Source organism: Giraffa tippelskirchi, chromosome 14 (assembly GCF_054371585.1).
Source record: "Giraffa tippelskirchi isolate mGirTip1 chromosome 14, T2T-mGirTip1v1.2.pri, whole genome shotgun sequence".
Lineage (NCBI taxonomy): Eukaryota > Metazoa > Chordata > Mammalia > Artiodactyla > Giraffidae > Giraffa > Giraffa tippelskirchi.
The window spans coordinates 66,430,695-66,444,745 of record NC_137288.1 but is presented as its reverse complement, the minus strand read 5'-3'; the positions used below and the strand labels follow the sequence as shown (position 1 = coordinate 66,444,745).

The 14,051-nt window shown below is 42.6% G+C and overlaps 1 protein-coding gene across 15 annotated transcripts in view; it reads right to left on the bottom strand.

Moving 5' to 3' along the window:
• The window catches only part of LOC145534726 (uncharacterized), a 432,243-nt gene that overhangs the window by 330,547 nt on the left and 87,645 nt on the right, over positions 1–14,051 (bottom strand). For 2 of the 15 annotated variants that reach the window (XR_014074923.1, XR_014074912.1), the window contains one exon: positions 12,323–14,043. The exons of 11 other annotated variants lie outside the window; for them this stretch is intronic. The gene's annotated coding sequence lies outside the window, so the exon portion shown is untranslated. Of the gene's footprint in view, positions 1–12,322; positions 14,044–14,051 lie in introns of those variants that run through there. 2 more of the 15 variants (XR_014074915.1, XR_014074920.1) reach the window with 2 other exon arrangements.

Sequence of the window (14,051 nt, the reverse complement as noted above, 5' to 3'; positions counted from 1 at the left end):
ATCAAATTGCCAACATCCGATGGATCATCAGAAAAGCAAGAGAATTCCAGAAAAACATATATTTCTGCATTATTGACTATGCCAAAACCTTTGACTGTGTGGATCACAATAAACTGTGGAAAATTCTGAAAGAGATGGGCATACCAGACCACCTGACCTGCCTCTTGAGAAACCTGTATGCAGGTCAGGAAGCAACAGTTAGAACTGGACATGGAACAAGAGACTGGTTCCAAATAGGAAAAGGAGTACGTCAAGGCTGTATATTGTCACCCTGCTTATTTAACTTATATGTAGAGTACATCATGAGAAACGCCAGACTGGGGGAAGCACAAGCTGGAATCAAGATTGCCGGGAGAAATATCAATAACCTCAGATATGCAGATGACACCATCCTGGAAGAAAGTGAAGAAAAGCTAAAGAGCCTCTAGATGAAAGTGAAAGAGGAGAGTGAAAAAGTTGGCTTAAAGCTCAACATTCAGAAAAATAATATCATGGCATCCGGTCCCATCACTTCATGGCAAATAGATGGGGAAACAGCGGAATCAGTGGCTGACTTTATTTTTCTGGGCTCCAAAATCACTGCAGATGGTGACTGCAGCCATGAAATCAAAGGGCGCTTACTCCTTGGAAGGAAAGTTATGACCAACCTAGATAGCATATTAAAAAGCAGAGACATTACTTTGCCAACAAAGGTCCATCTAGTCAAGGCTATGGTTTTTCCAGTAGTCATGTATGGATGTGAGAATTGGATGATAAAGAAAGCTGAGTGCCGAAGAATTGATGCTTTTGAACTGTGGTGTTGGAGAAGACTCTTGAGAGTCCTTTGGAATGCAAGGAGATCAAACCAGTCCATCCTAAAGGAGATCAGTCCTGACTGTTCATTGGAAGGACTGATGTTGAAGCTGAAACTCCAATACTTTGGCCACCTGATACGAAGGGCTGACTCATTTGAAAAGACCCTGACGCTGGGAAAGATTGAGGGCAGGAGGAGAAAGGGATGATAGAGGATAAGATGGTTGGATGGCATCACTGACTCAGTGGACATGGGTTTGGGTGGACTCCGGGAGTTGGCGATGGACAGGGAGGCCTGGCGTGCTGCGGTTCATGGGGTTGCAAAGAGTCAGACACGACTGAGAGACTGAACTGAGCTGAACTGATGATCCTAAAGAAATGGTTTTAAAGATTATTCCTGAGACATAACCAGGAATAAGGAAGTGAGAGTATTACCATTAGCTACTATTATGATTGTCATCATCTGCGTGAAAAAAAAGGATATTATCATTAGTTGGCTGAGCACTGGGAAAACTGACAAGGTAAAATATGACACATGTGAAAAATCCTAAATAATTACATTTTAAATTATCCATGGAGGAAATTTTGCATTAACTTTCCCTGGGCTTTTTCACATAAGCATCAAATAAGGTTAAGCTCTGATGGAACTGAGTTTTATTTTGTAGAAATAACATCCTACCTACCCAAATGCAGCATCCTTTCCAAGTTTTAATTATTATACGAATATGATGTGTCCCACAATACACTTCATCAAGAACTAACTCTAAAAACATCGATGGCAAAGAAGAGGACAATGCTACAAAGAGAAGAAAGCTATGAATCTTATTTACTATCATCTACTAAAGGCTGGTACCTGCAAACTATGAGCTGTGAGTTGAGTCCAACCACCCCCTGTTTTTGGAAATAAAGTTTTGTTGGAAAACAACCATGCTCACTCACTTATGTATTGTCTATGGCTGTTTTCATTTTTTTACTGTCATTACAGTGAAAACCCATCAGTGGAAATAAGTACTTTTGAGAGAGACCAGTTGGCCTGCAAAAGTATTAACTATTTACTCTTTGACCCTTTAAAGAAAAGGTTGGCCAACCCGTGATCTAATGTAAAGAGCTCAGAGGATGCAATGAATCTTTACTGTTTCTGCAAAGTAGATCAAAGTGGGGGAAATCTTCACATCAGACTCACCCTACTTTAAGTGCAGTATATTGCTATGTGACTTTCTAAGGACAGGAAAAAGAGACTTTTATATGCTCCTTCCTTGTCCTTCTGCCCCAGGCAGCTACTCTCCTATTGAGCAACAGTCAGGAAGGGGCTGTAATAATTCCATATCCTCCAGAGACTGAAATTGGCAATGGAAAGAGAAGAGAGGTAACTGCCCTGCTTTCAATGGCTGGGTGTCTTGGGAAACCCACAGCTGTCACATGGAGCACGCACCCCCGTCACTGAAGGAGGCGAGGAAAGAGAACTCTTAGCAGAGAACCTCAAACCTGTTCTATACCATCACTCCCATGGTATATCCACATGGCTTTAGCCCTGAAAGCCAAGGGAAAGCGTAACTGCTCAAATGCTCTGGTTGAACTATGTCCCAGGTTTATAAAATTCTATACAGGTTTTGAATGTTACTGTAGTGAAATGGTAATTAGAGGTAATGAGAAGCCTCCTGGGGAAACAGTAAAAACAACAATTTTGTGAACCATCAGGTATTTCTATGACCCCAAATCGCCTCATTTATTAAAACAAAGGCGATTAAGTCTAAACTCCACTTCCCAGCATGCCTCATCCCCAGTCCCAGGATGAGGAGGACCAGGGTGATGGATGCCCTAATGTGCCCTGGAGGATGGACAGCAAACTGATTTGATTCACCACCCACCCGATTTGGAGAGATTTTCCCAAAGATCTCCCAGCTTTGAGGATCCACTGAAATGTCCTGGAGGGGAAAATAAGAGTACATCTTATTTTAAAGAATCCCCAAAGGTGTCCAGAGAGAGATCAGTGAGCCTGCCTTGCCAATTTCATTGTTCAAAGCACATCTTAAACTATACTGGGCACACGCTGAGTTTGCTTTCAGCTTTTGAGTAGCACTTCAGCTGATTTCCAGTCATTACAGACTTAGGAGTTTTTCATGATCCCTGTAAAAATAGTTCATCATTGCCAATCATTTCCTTGTCATAAATATATCTTGCTGATTGGTTTAAAATGTAATATAGGGCTTCCCTGGTGGCTCAGTAGTAAAAAAAAAAAAAAAAAAATTCACTTGCCAATGCAGGGAATGTGCATTGGCCCCTGATCAATCCCTGATCCGGGAAGACCCCACTCGCCGCAGAGCAACTAAGCCCCTGTGCCACAGCTATTGGGCCTGTGCTCTGGAGCCCAGGAACCACAACTATTGAGCCCACAAGTCGAAACCACTGAAGCCCACGCACCCTACAGGCCATGCTACACAACAGGAGAAGCCTCCGCAAAGAGAAGCCCCTGCACTGCAACCAGAGAGTAGCCCCCGCTGGCTGCTCCTAGAGAAAAGCCTGTATAGCAATGAAGACCCAGCGCAGCCAAAAACAAATAAATTATTTTTTTAAATGTGGTGTGTATGTGTATATATATATATATATATGAATATTACTCAGCAAGGCACAGCAAAATGGATGGACCCAGAGAATATTATACTTATCAAAGTAAGGCAAAGATAAATACTATAACACTCATAAAGTGAAAGTGAAGTCACTCAGTCGTGTCTGACTCTTTGCGACCCCATGGACTATAGCCCACCAGGCTCCTCCATCCATGGAATTTTCTAGGCAAGAGTACTGGAGTGGGTTGCCATTTCCTTCTCCAGGGGATCTTCCCGACCTGGGGATCGAACCCAGGTCTCCTGCACTGTAGGCAGACACTTTGCCATCTGAGCCACCAGGGAATCCCTATAACACTCATACATGGAATCAAAAATATAAGATGAACAAATCTATCTTCAAAACAGAATTACAGCCATAAAAAACAAACTTATGGTTACCAAAGAAGAGAAGGATGGGGAGAGGGACAAACTACAATGGGATTAACAGATACAAACTACTGTATACAAGATACATAAGCAACAAGGATTCAGTGTGGAACAGAGGGATTATACTCGCTATCTTCTAAGAACCTAATGTGGAATACAGTCAGGAAAATATAATCAGAATATAATCAGAATTCCCTGGTGGTCCAGTGGGTAGGACCTCCTTTCACTGCCGGGGCCCAGGTTCACTTCCTGGGCGGGAAACTAAAATCCTGCAAGCCACACAGCACGAAAAGTGTTTAAAAGAAATAAAAGGTACGATGTTCTGACATAAGGATACACCCATGACATCACCTCCGAGACTGGATAATGAAAACATCCATCACCTCCCCCAGACTTTTTTGTACTTTCTAAGAATCCATCCCTCCACATGTTACTATTCAGTTCAGTTCAGTTGCTCAGTCGTATCCGACTCTTTGTGACCCCGTGAATTGAAGCACACCAGGCCTCCCTGTCCATCACCAACTCCCGGAGTTTACCCAAACCCATGTCCATCGAGTTGGTGATGCCATCCAACCATCTCATCCTCTGTCGTCCCCTTCTCCTCCTGCCCCCAATCCTTCCCAGCATTAGGGTCTTTTCCAATGAGTCAACTCTTCGCACGAGGTGGCCAAAGTATTGGAGTTTCAGCTTCAACATCAGTCCTTCCAATGAACACCCAGGATTGATCTCTTTTAGGATGGATTGATTGGATCTCCTTGCATTCCAAGGGACTCTCAAGCGTCTTCTCCAACACCACAGTTCAAAAGCATCAATTCTTTGGCACTCAGCTTTCTTCACCGTCCAACTCTCACATCCATATATGACCACTGGAAAAACCATAGCCTTGACTAGACGGACCTTTGTTGGCAAAGTAATGTCTCTGCTTTTAAATATGCTATCTAGGTTGGTCATAACCTTCCTTCCAAGGAGTAAGTGTCTTTTAATTTCATGGCTGCAATCACCATCTGCAGTGATTTTGGAGCCCAGAAAAATAAAGTCTGACACTGTTTCCACTGTTTCCCCATCTATTTCCCATGAAGTGATGGGACCAGATGCCATGATCTTAGTTTTCTGAATGTTGAGCTTTAAGTCAACTTTTTCACTCTCCTCTTTCACTTTCATCAAGAGGCTCTTTGGTTCTTTGCTTTCTGCCATAAGGGTGGTGTCATCTGCATATCTGAGGTTATTGATATTTCTCCCGGCAATCTTGATTCCAGCTTGTGTTTCTTCCAGCCCAGCGTTTCTCATGATGTACTCTGTATATAAGTTAAATAAGTTAAATAAGCAGGGTGACAATATACAGCCTTGACGTACTCCTTTTCCTATTTGGAACCAGTCTGTTGTTCCATGTCCAGTTCTAACCGTTGCTTCCTGACCTGCATATAGGTTTCTCAAGAGGCAGGTCAGATGGTCTGGTATTCCCATCTCTTTCAGAATTTTCCACATACAAATTGGCTTGAATTTTCTAGAATTTTATATAAATTGATTCTTGCAGGGTTATGGGATGAATCTTGTTTCTCCAAGTGTTCTCACCTCTAGTTCTCACCCCCAGAATGAGACAGTATTCAAAAAATCAAGGCCTTAAAGAGATCATTAAATTAAAGTGAGGTCATTAGGGTGGACCCCAATCCTATATGATTGGTATCTTTCTATAAAGCCAGGATTTGGACACAGACATAGAGGGAGGACATAGGGAGGAGAAGATGGCCATCTGCAAGCCAAGGAGAGGGGCTCAGGAGAAAACAACCCTGCCGACACCTAGAGATCAGCTTTCCAAACTCCAGGTCTGCAGGAAAATAAATTTCTATGGTTTAAGTAACGCAGCCTATGATGCCCACCCTAGCAAACCTATATGTACAGTATGTACTCTGTTTTTGTTTGTTTTCTGGTTTCGTTCACTCAGTATAACTATGACATGGTAAATATCCATATTCTTTTTCATAGATATATTTCATCAGATGGGCTTCCCTGGTGACTCAGTGGTTAAAGAATCCATCTGTCAATGCAGGACACTCAGGTTCAATCCTTGGGTCAGGGAGATCCCATGAAGGAAATGGCAACCCACTCCAGTATTCTTGCCTGGAAAATCCCATGGACAGAGGAGCCTGGTGGGCTATAGTCCATGGGGTTGCAAAGAGTCTGAGCACGCGTGTTCAACTATTTTAGATGGACTTTTTAGATCATGATAAAGAGTTGGATTTTTATTCTATTTGTAGAAGGAAACCACTGATAGATTTTGAGCACGACAGTAACATGGTAAGATTTCATGGTAAAATTTCTTTCTAGATCACCTTCACAGCAGCGGTTAACAGAAGTGAGAGTGGGATGAGGGGTCAGTTAAGGAGGGCAGTGTAAATGAGGGCAGATGAGAACTAGGGAAAGATGGCAGAGACAGGGCATAATGAGGGTCCAATTCCAAAGGCATTTGCAACGAGAGTCAGGACTTGGTGACTAGCAGACTCACCAGCTGGTGTGGGGTGAGAGAGAAAGAGGGGTTAGGATGTCCCTGTGGGTTTCTGGCTTGGGTAGTAATAAGCAGTCTGATGGGAGTGGGTCATTCCCAGTGAATTTAGGACAGGGATTAATCACCCTAGTGGTGGCAACTCCAAGATTTTGATTGAGTCAAAGCAGGGGCATGTGCTGAAGGAGGCTAAAAAATTTGGTGAAATGAAGAGCTAAGTAACCCCATTTTTTTTTTTAGACCTACCACCCTCTTCTCATCGGTTGCCAATTTCATGAGTCACTGTCTTCCCACCAGCCTGGCTGAGCTAAAGGTCCCTTCTTGGAGTCAAGGTCTTCTCAGGCAAGGTTCTATCCCTCTGGTTAATACTTTATATCAAAATTTTTTGTTTCCCACACTAAGCAGTGAGCATCTCAAGGTCAAGAACCCAGTGTTTTTTGTCTCCTGTCAATGTGTGGCGATGTCCCTGGCAATGGGCAGACACTCAGCTGACTGCTGTGATGTAAATTAAAGAGGGACTTCTCTGGTGGTGCAGTGGTTAAGAAATCGCCTGCCACCACAGGGACCTGGGTTCGATCCCTGGTCCAAGAAGACCCCCACATGCTGTGGGGCAGCTATAACCAGTGAGCCCGCGCCCCACAACTAGAGAATCCTTGCACCACAGTGAAAGGTCCTGCGTGATGCCCCGAAGATGCCGTGTGCCACAACTAAGGCCTGATGCAGTCAAATAAATAAATATTTTAAAAATCAATTAATTACTTAATGGACGTGCAGTAAGGGAACCATGCAACGAACAGTGACTAACCTTTGATAACTCATATTGTGTAGTTAGTGGAGACCCAGCCACCATCTCAGCTGCCCATGGTTGAGGGCAGTTTTCAGGAAACAGTGCAACACTGAAGAGTTAGATGACTGTTTCTGCTTTCCTCCACCCCCAGGAGAAAATCAGAGGCCCACCATCCACCATCCGCCTGCGGATCTGAGTCACAGTCCCGTTCTCTCCAGGATGGCACTGAGAGCGGACTGCCCCCCGCCACCCCACCCCCGCCAGGAGCCAGCCCCAGGTGGCCAGAGATGTGTCTGGGGCTTCCCAACCCTACTGCAGCCCAGTTCTCCGGCCTTCTCATCTCTCAGCTCAGTCCTTGGTCTTCTAGCAGTTCATTCAGAGGTAATGAGGAGCCACCGTGGGCCCTGGCAGGCCCTGTGGTATTTCTGACTCCTGGGGCTGGCGTTCAGGCCTCACACCATGCTGTTCTCAGGGAGGTGACTGCTGGAGCGCTCACCAGTGTCTGCTGTTATGCTGAAGGCTGACTTTTGTTCCAGACTGGTGGGCTGAGGAGACTGGACAGCAGTACATGACACAACACCAACAGAATACTGCTAACAGTTTCCAGTCCCTTTTCCCTCCCCCTTCTTTGCAGAGCTTCCAGAAATCTCCTTCCTCTTGGGTCTTCTTCCTATGCTCTCATCCATCCATGAGATCTCAGGAGTGTGTCTTACTTTTGGAACTGGAGAGTGTGGAGAGGTGTCTGCAAAGTGGCCATGACCTCCCAAGTTCTCACTTCTCTTCACCATCTCTCCTAATCTTCCGCAGACCCTCCGCTTCCCACCTTTCTGTCTGGATTTCCATCTCATGATTTAAAACATATATTCTATCTTGCTCACCCATGTCCCTTTCCTCCCCATAGACAAAGCGTAGATGGACAGTAGGCTTAATGACATCAAAAGGGATTTTTCATTTCAGAATACACACACATTTTTCCTTGGAAGACAAAGTCAAAAATTTACTGGCAAAATAACAGGAATGATGTGGATGCCTCATTTCCAGTAATTACGGTGCCACTGTCCCTGTTCCCTAATTAAGGCAAAAACTACTACTCTTTTGGGGGCCCTAATTTCTTTCCTTTCTCATATTGTCAAAAAAAAGTCCACCAACAGCTCCTTTTGAACCAAAAATTAAGCTTTAGTCTCAAGCCAAAAAAACATTTATTTTGGAAAGTTTGAATCAAATTTTCTGAGTTACTCATGAAAGAAAAGGTCATGAAAATGCAATATTTCTGACTTGTTTTTTTTTTTAACTTCCTCAGCTTTTGGAATTCCCTCCATTCAAAAATCATTTTTTCAAATAAACCTGAACTTTTTATGCCCTCAGATTGTCATAACAAACTAGTCATAAGCTGTACTTGAAAGAATGATATTTAAAATGTTAAAGTATATGAATAAACTCTCTGCTTAGGTATCAATGAATTCCTAATACTAATTGGCCATCTCTTAGTTATGCATACAGTTGTCTGGGGACACAGACAATATAAAGAGTGGGCGATTCCACAGTCATGTTTATTTTTGGAGTATCTTAACTTCTAGAAACTTATAATTCTTCAAAGAAATGATGGGGCCACAATACAAAAATGAGCTCCATAATGCATTTCATCATTTTCTAAATATTCTATGTTAGGAATAAATTAATGGATCTTATTTAAAAGCTGACTCAAGGAATACTATAAAAGCACCCCCTCGCTGTCTGTATTTCTGTCCTCTACACCACTGCACTGACTGCATGATGGAAATGAGCAGAAGAGACAAATTATGAACCAGACATGTGCTGTAGTAATCTAGCAGTATTTGTAATTCCACATTCCCTAAGGTTGCAGGAACTAATTAAGTGCTTTCGCTTAAAAGGCCACCTGGGGGCTGCATGGGGTCCAGAAGTAAATCGTGAATAGAGCCATCAAGTGACATGATTTGATTGTTTAATTCTATCAAAAAAGAATTTAAAATATGCATCGCTGAAGGTAATTCACCATGAGAAAAACCTACTCAGAGAAAATCAACAATAGGTTTGCCCAGCTCTCTCTCTATATAAATCTTTATGTCTATGTCACTCAGTTTGACTTTAAGAGCTGTCCCAGGCACCCAGGGGAGACAGACATGGCCCAGGTGAGAGCCTTGGAATTAGAATGGCTCACTCCTAGTTCCAAAGCTGCATGAGGACAGCTCGGAGGCTGTGTGGGAAGCGGAACCTCCACGGGGAGATGCACCTCCCACCCTGAGCACTTCCTCCCAGACCGTCCCAGCTCTGTGACCTCTCGCAACACACCAGTTTCCTCCTTCTAAACCAAGGCGGTTGAAAGATGACTGAAGTAGAAACATAGTCTCTAGTTGAAAACCTCCGATTCTCCAAGCAGAGAATTAGGCTGAAAGACTAGCCAATGATGGACTGGCTTGGTTCTTCTTTTCTTTTTTAACATGTATTTCATTTGACTGAGGAGCTAGTTTGAGTAAATTCCGGGAGTTGGTGATGGACAGGGAGGCCTGACATGCTGCAATCCATGGGGTCGCAGAGTCGGGCATGACTGAGCGACTGAACTGAACTGAACTGAGAAGCCAGTGAGTTTAAAGAGTTTCGAATTTTTTTGAAGAAGTTTGACGGTTTCTATGCTCTGAGAGTCTTTTTGCTTCAGAACCAACCCCTTGAATAATTACTCTAAGTGATTATTCTGATACAACCTGAAATCAGAACTGCTCTTGAATACATGTTAAGGCCAAGCTAGTTCTTTAATAAGTTCTCCCCGGGACTCCCCTGCGATCCAATGGTTAAGACTGTACTTCCAATGCAAGGGGCCTGGGTTGGATCCCTGGTTGGGGAACTAAGTTCCTGCACACCATGTGGTGCCGCAAAAAATTTAAAAACAAAACAAAACCAGTAAGTTCTCCCCAAATTATGTAGCCCACAACACAACTCTTTCCTCCGAACCCCCACACCACTTACTGTCTATAACATTTGTTTGGCACATACATGCTGCCATATATTATCACTGCTCATTAACACATGTGTCCCAACTCCTCAGCTAAATCATAATTACCCAGAAGGCCAGAACCATTACAAGATAGATTCTTATTTGGAAGACACTTTGAAAGTATGATGGGGAAATTAAACTTGTTTATATCCCACAACGTCTTCACTGATGTTTCTAACTTATGCGCCAGTTTACTAACCCATTCTGGCATTGTTTATATGGACTGTGGCATTCTATATTTAACTCCCTGCAATACCACCGCCTATAACAAGGGATATTTGAATACAGACCACCGACTGACTCTATCCTTCACGGAGTCCTCATTTTCAAAAAGGAGTAAGCTAAAGTCCTTGCCTTCTCCAAGAAAGCTGAGCACCAAAGAATTGATGCTTTTGAACTGTGGTGTTGGAGAAGACTCTGGAGAGTCCTTGGACTGCAAGGAGATCCAACCGGTCCATCCTAAAGGAAATCAGTCCTGAATATTCATTGGAAGGACTGATGCTGAAGCTGAAACTCCAATACTTTGGCCACCTGATGCGAAGAACTGACTCACTGGAAAAGACCCTAATGCTGGGAAAAATTGAAGGCAGGAGGAGAAGGGGATGACAGAGGATGAGATGGTTGGATGGCATCACTGACTCAGACATGAGTTTGAGTAGGCTCCAGGAGTTGGTGATGGACAGGGAGGCCTGGCGTGCTGCAGTCCATGGGGTCGCAAAGAGTCAGACATGACTGAGAAACTGAACTGAACTCTCCAAGGGAGATGGTGAGTGGACAAGTATTTTCCAGGCCTGATCCCACAGATCAAGCCAACCAAGAACCAGAATATTTCTGGAATCACTGGCTCTGTTCTGAATGGACTGACCAGTCACAGTAAGCCAAAGTCAATCCCACTGATATTTAAGTCAGAGCAGACTAGAGCCAGCAAAGTTCAGCAAAGCATAGCAGGGCAGAGAGGAACACACTCAGAACCACCCCAAACGCCCTGCATCTGGCTGCATGCCAGTCCCGGTGCTTGTATAAATCTCACAGTCACAGCATGACATTTCATAGGAATGTATAATCCCATCATGACAAGATGAATAAACGACCTAGAAGAGTTGCAAGCTTGGAAAACCAATGAGACTGGCTAGGTAACAAAAAAACAAGAGAAACAAGCCCATCATAAGATAGGCAACAGGGGGTGGTGGGGACTGGATCAGCTGGAAGACACAAACCCCACCTAAAGGAAGCAGTTGGTTTTTGTTCCTGCCAGCTGACACCTTGCAGAAACTCAGGCCCAATGCTGTCAGAGTCTTCTTTTTCTAAAGAACTAAAAAAAAAATCTTAATTTTTATTTGAATGCTCCAAGTTTTACATGTTGGTAGCCAATAGGAATTTTTTTGGAAGAGTGGGTAAATCACATAAAACACAACTGGATACCAGATGTAGCTCAAGGGCCAACAGTCTGCAATGTCCAATTTATATAATTCGTTGTAACTAAATATAGCTTATGTTCCCCAATACATCAAATATTATTTTTAATCTGTTTTTACAAGGGAGCTCAATTTTTTTTTCTGCCTCAACTAAACATTATTTCTGTTTTTCTTCATGTTGCCCTCCCAAGTCTAGTTCCAAGTTTTTAATTTGTGGGTTTTGATCCTCCGTTCTTGGTTACATCCTCTTAGCAGTTGGAAGAGTGCTTCTTACTGTTTTACAACATAGTCTTCCACTTTTAACAATAACAAAAATATTTTTTACTCCTTGTTTTTCCTGAGTTTAAGGTAAAAAAAAAAAAAAAATCCCTCTTCATTTCCTTTCCTGACAATGACCAGCAACATGATTGATGTCAAAAGAACCAAGAGGGGGGAAAAAGGGATTAAACTAAGTTTATTTTGATGCTTAGTCTTTTTACAGGGAGAATATTCTGAAAAATGTAAACTCATTCAAAAAAATACAGAAAGAATGTTGTTGTTGGTTCAACACCAGGCACTTTGGTGAAGCGATAAGATTTTTAAAAAGCAAAGCTTTTCACCAGGTGTATGACACCATTTCACATAGCCATTTGGGTTTAAATGGAATGAAACTGAGAAAAGAATTCATTTTGCATTTGTAATTCAGTTAAATAGCTGCAACACATGAATTGGTCTGCTGGTAGTTCCCCGTATGTTTTTTTAGTCATTTCAACATTTTCACAACCACTAAAAATGATCACTTTTCTAGGAGGTGTAACTTCGTATTCTTAAATCTAACAGTTAGGCTTTTTTTTTTTTTTTTGGCCTTTGGATCAATAATTACTATTACCAGGGTAGTTATAAACACCATTCTGAAAATCAAAAATCAAGTACTCATCATCATCAAATAATACTCATATCCACCTAAGGGTATATCACTCTCCCATGACAGCACCTGAAATCTTACATACCATGCAAATTTTCATTTAAGAAAGAGAAAGGCAACTTCTTCTTTCTGAGATACACACTGGACTCTAATAATGATGTTGTATCTTACTCAGATCACCAAGTCATGAAGGAAAAATGACTATTCCTGAGGAGAATCTCTTTTATCTTTTATTTCAATCACTTATGGCTTTATTTGAAAAGCTCAATTATTGATATTATGATAAGATGTCCAACTTATTACCTATTATATTTTTCAACACAGTTATATATCAGACACAATCTCATAAATCTCAACATTAGTTCTGGTCCTTGAACCTACCTTCTCAGAACCTAAAAAAACAAAACAAAACAAAAACAAGTAACTACACTGGAACAGTCAGCAAAGATTCATTATATAGCTAATATTTGAGTTCCATGTATTTGGAACTCACATGAGTTCCAATCAATTCCATGTGATCGGTCTTCCCAAACACAAAGTTCAACACCTTGAAGTTAAAGATTCGAATCTTCTCTTCCTTACTTCCCACATCCAACCAGTGGCCAAAATACCAACTCTACTTTCACCGTATTTGATGCATGTATATCTCCTGCTCTCCTTCATTAACTTTTCACCCCACTAATCCAGAATTCCAGTTACCAGTTAAGGATGGAATCCGTGAGTATCAGGTCATTGGCTATGTCTGGATACAAATACGAGCCCGAAGCCAAGTTCCAACCTCAAGTCATGACTAAGTGATGGGGAGCGGAGTCATTATCAAGGCATCTCCAAGCTGAGAGTCAGATAATGATCCGAAAACTCCTCAAGGCACTCTGGACCAGCTGTCAGTCGTAAGGAATGTCTGAATGAGAAATTTCATTTTCACCGAGACCTGCCCTGGATGACCTCATCCTCTAAGAGAATCTAAACAGGCTGAGACCAACTACTAGGGTATGACAGGGATAATTTTCATCTGAATTGACTAGGGGAAGGTTTTGATAAATTTAAGGGAGTACCAAGGGCAGGGGATTTTGCCCGGAACCCTGTTTCAGACTACCTGTATTGAAATCAACCTTTGGATCCAATATGTATGATGCCCAGAAGTTTCTGAAGCTCTTCCAAAGGGGGTCGAAAGCTTGGGGGAGAAGAATGGAATGCCCAGGGACCAACCATGATGAGATAGAAATAGACTTTGCAGTAGAGGCTGGGAGTGACTACCAATCAGAAACCAAAAGTAAGATACGGCAGAGACACAGTGGGTCTTGGTATCATTGAGACCCAAAGGATGACCATACCAACAAGCTGGGATTGTAGATGCCTAGCTAGGCTGAGGCACACTGAACCATAGATTAAATCAACCACCAATTCCATTCCCGGGGCTTCCCTGATAGCTCAGTTGGTAAAGAATCCACCTGCAATGCAGGAGACCCCAGTTTGATTCCTGGGTCAGGAAGATCTGCTGGAGAATAGATAGGCTACCCACTCCAGTATTCTTGGGCTTCCCTTGTGACTCAGCTGGTAAAGAATCCACCTGCAATGTGGGAAACCTGGGTTCAATCCCTGGGTTGGGAAGATCCCCTGGAGAAGGGAAAGGCTACCCACTCTAGTATT